The sequence below is a fragment of the Cupressus sempervirens genome, chromosome 6 (genome assembly GCF_028749045.1).
Source record: "Cupressus sempervirens isolate cs-2001-9-10 chromosome 6, ASM2874904v1, whole genome shotgun sequence".
NCBI classification, from domain to species: Eukaryota; Viridiplantae; Streptophyta; class Pinopsida; order Cupressales; family Cupressaceae; genus Cupressus; species Cupressus sempervirens.
The window spans coordinates 403458015-403466733 of NC_143123.1; the positions used below are offsets into that span (position 1 = coordinate 403458015).

Genomic DNA, 8719 nt, shown 5'->3' on the forward strand with positions numbered 1-8719 from the left:
TTTAGGCTTCTAAATTTTCTTACCCCAATTTAGCCCTTTCAATGCTTTTCTTGGTGGAGTAGGCCTCCATTTTGGTGTGTTGGATTTTGGAGAAAACTATTTTGAGTCTAAATTTGAAGAATATAAAAAGAAATTTGAAACATCATGTCTCCTTTACACAAGAAGCAAGTTCAAGATAGATGCCTAGCAAAAAAAACTTTAAGATAGATGAATTTTGGTCCTATGCATAAAGGCTTAACACCTAAATGGTGATTTTTTGATGAAAGAAAACTAGATGCTTTTAGAATTGGGTAATTAATACTAACTACAATAGCTTTCCAGAATCTAGATCTTTTGGAAAATGAAAGATATTTCTCAAACAAAAAAGAAAGATTGGATTTAAAATGCCTTATCCCAATTTTGTACTTTAGGAAGCAAAGTATAACTTTGCCACCTTCAAGAAGTTTCTATAAATTATTGCTACAAGGAATTATCTAACTTTATGGGCCTCATTATGGTTATCTACCCACTCTTTGGGACCCTAGAATGCTAAATTTTTAATTCATAATCCAAAACTAGGTATCCAAAAGGGAATGAGTCCTTACGGTTGACTTCAACTCTATTATGAAAGATAGTTAGAGAAAGAGAATTGTTACTCATTATCGGTGTTGATCTTGTTATATGTTTGAGTATAGTTATGAGTATTAGCTAAAGTAGTTTTCTTTTTCTTACCTTCAATTCTATGGGGATCAAATATGATTACAAAACACAGAGTTGTACATATAAAATAATATCCACATAAATAAATTACAAATTAAAACCTAATTACAAAATGTTATTGATAATTCAAATCCAAATTACGAATGATAAATCAAAATGGGCTTTTATGAATTATATTTTTTTTTCACAATAGGTTTACAAATTGTAATCAATGTACATGGTGCACTTGCAAAATCAAAATTGGTTATTAGATTGCTCTTCATTGAGAGCTTTAACAAAATTACTTGGCTCATTAGAATCACAAGCATCATTTGGAGCATTCCTACAACTCGTACCTTAGAGGATTTTTCATGCCTCTCTTCATTGATATCACATGACTAAAATTGTGTAATAATGACATGTTATTTTCATTACTTTAGTTCTACATATCAACGCCTAATTACTTCTATATATGAAACCTTTTTGTATAGTACAAACTATAAGTTGGAATTACAAACCACTCTTATACTACTTATATTGTTGTTCACCCTTACCATTGTTAAACATTGTAAACTATTTCACCAACCATTTTGAGCCAATCTAGTGCATGCTTGTGTTGATCTTCATACTTTATTACAATGTATTTAAATACACATCCATTTATTCAAATTGAAATCATCTAGAAGGATGTTAGTATTATCTAGAGAAATCACCATGGGACATCCTTATAGCATTATCAAAGCATTACATCTTAAGGCCACTGCATGATTGCTTTCCATTCTTGATTTTGGTTCATTACCATTGATCTAGTCCAACTAGGGGGACATCTTGTGATTACAAAGATTCCCTAAAGTTATTTGTAAACATCGACAATTCCTTCTTGACCTCAAATACCAAAAGATCAAGGTGAGCAAGTTCTAATTGTCAATTTTTTTTTAGTTCCTTCCAATATACTCTAGTTTTACTATATTCATTGAATTCATTTCAACATTTTAAAATGTTCCATTCTCTACATTGAATTCATTTTGACACTTAAAATTTTGATCTAACCAAATCATAAGAATGAACAAAGTCATATTTCATTATTCTATCTACTTATTTAAGAAGTCACAGTTTCAAATTATAATCACAACTTTATATAACTATCTAATTACTAATTGATACTTTCCATTTTTATTTTTATTTCCAAAATTCTAAATGAATTGATTTACATTACTTTGTATACTCATAAAATCTAATCCCAATAAGTTATTAAGTAGGAGGTATTTCTCAAGCAAGTGAATGTGTGATATTGCTACCACGATTCAATGTATAATTTTTGAATTAAACTCTTTGGCGTAAGAACGTAACTCTCATGAGAACGAATGAAACACTTAGATAATAGTCATTGCATCTAAGTGATGTTCATATAAGTAAAGCATTAAACCTTTTATGAAGATCCTCCATGTCAACATTGTCCAACTATGCATATTTCATTTAAAAATAAGTGGCTTAAACATCACATACTAGAATGATTCTTAGACTAAAATTATTGACGTGTTTTTCCAATCTTAATTTCTTCTTTGATGTTGAATGGTCTGTCCACTTCATCCAAATCGATTCTCTCAAACCATGGATGGCAAGACAGCTCTTAACAAGCGCGATGGCAACAATTGGCACATTTTCAAGCAGTTTGCCAGTTGCATTCAAAATGATGCGAGAAGAGGATGCCATGGAGGGCAAAGCAGGCATGATCTCTTCTCTCAGTATCCCCGGGATGTGGTTGAGCTGGCCAAGCGATTCTAGCATTAGGGTTTGTACAAAACTGGAGTCTTTATGATAATTGAGCAATTCTGCTGTTCGTTAGGTTTATGCTTTATTACAGTTGGAACCCATGGCATTGCAATGATCAACATATCATCTGAAATTCTAAAACTCTCTAAAGAGCATCTCTTGAGGGATAATGGAGATGGAGATTCCTGTTAATATATTACTCTCTAGTAGTCTTCCATGAGAAAAAAATCCTTGAAGTTAAATATACTCACGATTACACCCAATATCACAGGGTTTGTATCAGATATGATTTTACACAACGCTCTTCTCAACATGTATGTTAAATGCGGTAGACTGGAGGATGCTCGCAAAGTGTTTGACAGAATGCCGGAACGAGACGTCTGCTCGTGGACTTTAGTGATATCAGGGTATGCAAAGCACGGGCCTGCCGAGGTGGCAATGATATTGTTCCAGAAAATGCAAGGAGCAAATCTTGAAGCCAATCAGTTCACCTTTGCCAGTCTTCTCTCGGCATGCGCTAGCTTGGCGTCTCTGGATCGTGGGGTGGAAATTCATGAACACATACTTAGACAAGGTCTTCATTCTGATATTGTTTTGGCCACCGCGCTTATTGACATGTATACGAAGTGTGTGAGTATAGCAAATGCACGCAAACTATTTGACAAAATGGATCAGCACGACACGGTCTCCTGTAATGCCATGATTGCAGGGTATTCTCAGAATGGGCTTCTTGGTGATGCATTCAAACTCTTTCAGAAAATGCCACACAGGGATGTGTTTTCCTGGACTTCTATGGTTGCAGGGTTTGCACTGAATGGGTTTGTGGATGATGCACTCAAACTGTTTGACAAAATGCCACAACGAACAGCTGTTTCATGGAATGCTATGATCGCAGGACTTGCACAGAATGGTCAAGTTGATAAGGCCCTAAATTTGTTTCAACAAATGCCTAAAAGGGATGCATATTCATGGACAGCAATGATTGCTGGATATGCACAGAATGGGTTTGTTTGGGAGGCCTACAAATTATTTAATGAAATGCCTCAGAAACAGTCGGTTTCGTGGAATTCCATGATATCTGGATTTGCACAAAATGGGTTCATTGAGGAAGCCATGAAACTTTTCCAGGAAATGCCTCAGCGAGATTTGGTGTCATGGAATGCAATGATTGCGGGATATGCACAAAATGGACATGGTGAGGAAACCCTGGAACTTTTTAGGCAAATGGAGTTGGCTGGAGTTAGGCCAGATTCAAAAACCTTTGTTGCCGTTCTGCCGGTGTGCGCTAATCTGGCTGCTCTGGAACAGGGTATAGAGATCCATGATAAAATTAATAAAAGTGGATTCCAATCTGATACTTTAGTGACCAATGCACTGATAGACATGTATTCGAAATGTGGGAGTTTAGAGAAGGCACGTAGACTATTTGACAAAATGCATCAAGCAGATGTCGTCTCATGGACAACTATGATTTCTGGATATGCCATGCATGGCTGTGTTAAGGAAGCCTTAAAGCTCTTTGAACAAATGAACCATACTGGAATAAACCCAAATCATATAACCTTGGTAAGTGTTTTGTCTGCCTGCAGCCATGCAGGTCTAGTTGACGAGGGCTATCAGTACTTTTCTTCCATGAGTGACAATTATCATACTACTCCCACATTGGAGCACTATAGATGTATGGTTGATCGTCTTGGGCGTGCTGGAAGATTTGATGAGGCCAAATTTTTTATCAATGAGATGCCAATAAAACCAGATGCTGCTGTGTGGAGTTGTTTGCTTGGTGCTTGCAGAATTCATAATAATATAGAACTAGGAGAATGGGTGGCAGAGCATGTTATAAAGTTGGAGCCTAATAATGCTGCATCATATGTTCTTCTCTCGAACATGTATGCTGCTGCAGGCAGATGGACTGATGTTGAAAAGTTGAGGAAAAAGATGAAAGACAAAGACATTAAAAAGACACCAGGATGCAGTTGGATTGAGGTGGATAAAACTGTTCATACGTTCCTTGTAGGTAATAGATCACATCCCCAATCACAAAAAATTCATTCAGAGTTGCAGAGATTATCTCTGGAGATTAAACTGGCAGGATATGTTCCCGATACAAGATTTGTGTTGAACGACGTTAAGGAGGAGGAGAAGGAACATATTCTTTGGAATCATAGTGAAAAGCTAGCACTTGCATTTGGATTATTAAACACGTCCCCTGGTGCAACTATTAGAGTTATTAAGAACCTTCGAGTTTGTGGCGACTGCCACTCTGCATTCAAGTTCATTTCTAAGATTGTGTCAAGAGAAATAATCTTGAGGGATGTCAATCATTATCATCATTTTAAAGATGGTCGGTGCTCATGTGGGGACTATTGGTAATGCATGATGAGGCCAAGTAATAAAGTTATTATAATTTTCAACCTTATTTTTCTTATTAATTAACATTCTCTTTAGGGGTGGAAACCTTCGAGGTAGATGTAACTAAGGGGTTCTGTTCCGTGAAAGTCATTTCGATTGTGATCTGCTCGATCTGTTCGGTATCTCCTCTCAAAATCACATGACATCATTCATGGCTTTGCTTAGTGCTTTAGGGTATCTCTTCAATCAAAATTATTCGAGATGTGCAGATTATTTGGGTAGATGCTCCATGTGTTGGGTGTTATATTTATCTCAATTTCAACAATTTATCATCTCTCTTGAGATATGATCCTTTTCAAAAGTCCATTCTCCTTTGTCACTTAGAGCCCACTTGATTTGACAAATAACAATTTTTAAAAATCTTTTATCTAACCATTACTTTAATAGAGAATTTATATGGGTTAAAGAAAACAATGTTAAGAGAGTTAAACTATGGTGTAGTTATTAAAGAGTAAGACTATTGAAGGCTTATTAAAGACTATTGATGTTAGTGCTAGCATCAAAAACTTTTTTATATCTTATACCATTACATGAGCTAACAAAAATGCCAATCACCTTCTGAATCATAGAATTCATCATCATGATTTATCAAATTGGATATCTAATGACACCTTCTTGAGGTAATTGTGGAGCTATGTAAGAGTATGATCAACAATCATTAGTTTTTCTCACCCTTATGGCCAATGATGACATATGATGTTATTTATGTCTTAATAAGTCTTGTTTGTAATGTTGGCACTTGTATCTAGATCAAACTTCTAGGATTCTCTTTTTGGTTGTGATGTTGATCATATTAAATAGATATTTTGAGGGACAAGAGGAGATTTGGTGGGGTAGAATTGAAAGGGACATGATTTTTATTATTATGGGACATGAACAAAATAAAATAGAACTGTTAAACTATAACAATTTTCAAATAGAATTCTAGGGTGTGGATAATTCTAGCCAATGGGAGTATAAGGAGTATAACTCCCTCCATGGAAAAGCTTAACATGTATGATGCTTCGCTAGCAATCAAGTTTGGTTAGGTTGGGATGATAAGCAAGTGGTGTTATAGGGAATGGAATTGAAGGTAACAAAGGTGTTATAGGGAATGGAACAAATGATAGGCTCAAAATGGTTACATCAATGAAGTTATTCAAAGATGTGAGAATGGAAGGTGATGCCACTTCAAATTTTCCTATGACTAGGGAAAGAACTTAGAAAACTACATTTTGAATTTGCTAAAGTTCCCTAAAACCTATGTGTGGTGAGGTTGCTCTACGTATATGTGGTATCTAGTTAGAGAAGGGTGATTCAAATCTCTTGATACTTGCCACTTAATGTTGCTTAATTATTAGTCCCTGCCTTGCATAAGACAGGGTACTAATGTTTTCGGTGGTGGCTATTGTTGGTGTTTGAAAATGTTACCAAGTTTTCAATTATCCCCATGAGAATATGACATATCTAGGGGCAACTAAGTCCCATTCTTAACATATCATTTCAGACACAGGGCCAACTATAAAGCTTGACCCTTCTTCTACTTCAGGCTCTGCTAAACCTAGGTGGGTAGACCTTAAATTCAAATGATACCGTACCAGTGCAAAAACATATCCCTGAATTTATTAAGCAGATTAAAAGCCCTTATTTCTCCTAAAGACTTATGAAATGACATGGACCTATAGTAGCTAAATGCAGAGTTACGACATTCATAAGTTGAGTGAGGGTTAAACTTTTATGCCCACTACACAACATGAAGAATTGCATTTATTTGAATAAAAGATTTGTGCAAATGCCATTCATATAAGTTTGCATATGATTTAGTGATCAGTGCCTTATCCATTGAAACATAGAGTCATTACCAATAGGATGACCTAACTAGATTGCATTACAATCAAGTTTGTCAACTGAAATCCCCAAATCTCATACTTATGCAATATCCCCTTCATGCACCCAGGAACCCTACCAGAACGATGAAGCATTTACTTGACTGCTTGAGTCAAAAGCAACAAAGATCTGACACACAACTCATCCAAGTTGCCTTAAATCAAATGAACATTATCCACTTAATCCCAAAGTTAACAACACATGAAGAATTAGGAGACAGAATAAGAGAACTCAGATAACTCATGTAAACCCCCTTTTGTATTCATCCATGGAAAGATTGAATACACAAACTGGTAACACAAAATGTAACTCAAGATACCTCACATAATCTAGCATCAATTTCCAGTATCTCAGAATGACAATACATGACATGAAAATGAAAATCTGCACAAGGTGGATGTGTGGCCTTCACTGCTAGAGCTCAGCTCAATATTCAGGAAGCAAAACCATCTACAATCCTGGTTTCAACAGTAGAACACTGGAACCTTGCTGGTATTACCCAGAGAAAACTGCCAACAACTACAATGAGAGAAAAATAGAAAGATATAGGAAAGATGAATTCCCGGATCTGTTCTAAAAACATGTGTCCACTTGGAATTCCATCTCTTGCAACTGAATCACCTCTTTCATCTTTCTACCTCTTTGATCTGATTTTGTTTTTATCATTACTTGCAACAAATTTGAAAATATCCTTTTTCTGAATGATGAAAACTTCTGAGTCACCAAAATATCTGATATGCCTCATGAAATGCTGGTGAAATTTTGAGTTTTTACTGAGTGAATCTGATCAAAATTTGACCCAAACTGCATTTTCACTTCCTTTTAACCATATTCAGGTCATTACTATGCTAGAAAATAGTTTTGAACTTTGTCATCTGAATGCGGTTGCACAATAGGAACTTGGAAGAAAACCTCTTGTAGCATGAACCAGCTGCTTCTTGTGCAGAAACTGACTCCAGAATCGAAAAGTTCAGATTCTCCCGATTCCGGCGATATATAATATCACATATCTAGCCTTTTGGAAACCCCTTAAATATTAATTTGAAAAAAGTCCCCCCTACTAAAAACTCAGGGCTGCATTTTTTAAATTTTGCAAAAATTTGAAAATTCCCTAAGTTTGAACTTCAGAAATAATCCTTTTTGAATTTAAAATGACTGAACGTCCATTCTTTTGAGAAAATAATAAGAAATTATTATTTTTTATTACTTTCAATTTTCCCTATCCTTCCAATCTATGGTCAACCCTCCGTTTGACCAGTGCCACATGGCGCTCCATGATTGGTTGACCCATGTCCAATCAACTCACACATCACTGCCATGTCACCGTCTACCTAGGACCCGCTGACACGTGTCAGCATTCCGCAATCTTGCATTGTTTAACGACCTTACAACTTTGAAATGCAGAATTGCGATGTTCGTTGGATCCGCCACGTGGTAGCATCATGTGCTCCCGTGTTGATCTGCTCGTTTGGCGCCACCTCCTCGCGTGCGGGATCCGCTTTGCCACATAGCAGTCACCCGCATTCTCGTAATTGTTAACCTATGCGCATCTTGGTATTGTGGGCTTGCGCCCATCGCAGATTTTGGCCACATGTCATCATCTTGTCATCATCTCCTTGCATCTAGGTTTTGGGCACCACATCAGTGTCTCTGTGGATTCGTTCAAAATTTAGCTTACGTTAGCTGAGGTGGGCCCTTGCGCAAGGCTTTATGTCCACAAAAGACCACTCTTTAAAACTTTTGTTAATGGTGTGAGATTGTATTTAAAAACAAAAATATCCCTTGGTAGCATGGATGTGGGATAATTGTGCTAGACTGTTTCTTTGTTCCTCCTTCCAACGGCTTCCTATTTGGCGCCTACTAAATGGTCTACTTGTATTTATGGCATCTTCTCCTCCCTTATCTTCCCTCGTTAGTTGATCATTCGCTTCTTCACAGGGAAATTCGCAAGCTGCACTTCTAAATTGTTCTCATGTTCTTTGCTCTTTTA

The 8719-nt window shown here is 36.4% G+C and overlaps 1 pseudogene across 1 annotated transcript; it reads left to right on the top strand.

The window, feature by feature from the left end:
• The first annotated feature begins 2193 nt into the window (after window positions 1-2193).
• On the top strand, window positions 2194-5084 carry LOC149552766 (pentatricopeptide repeat-containing protein At2g03880, mitochondrial pseudogene; annotated as a pseudogene). The gene has a single exon (XR_016352968.1). The product of XR_016352968.1 is annotated as a pentatricopeptide repeat-containing protein At2g03880, mitochondrial pseudogene (transcript).
• Window positions 5085-8719: the final 3635 nt, after the last annotated feature.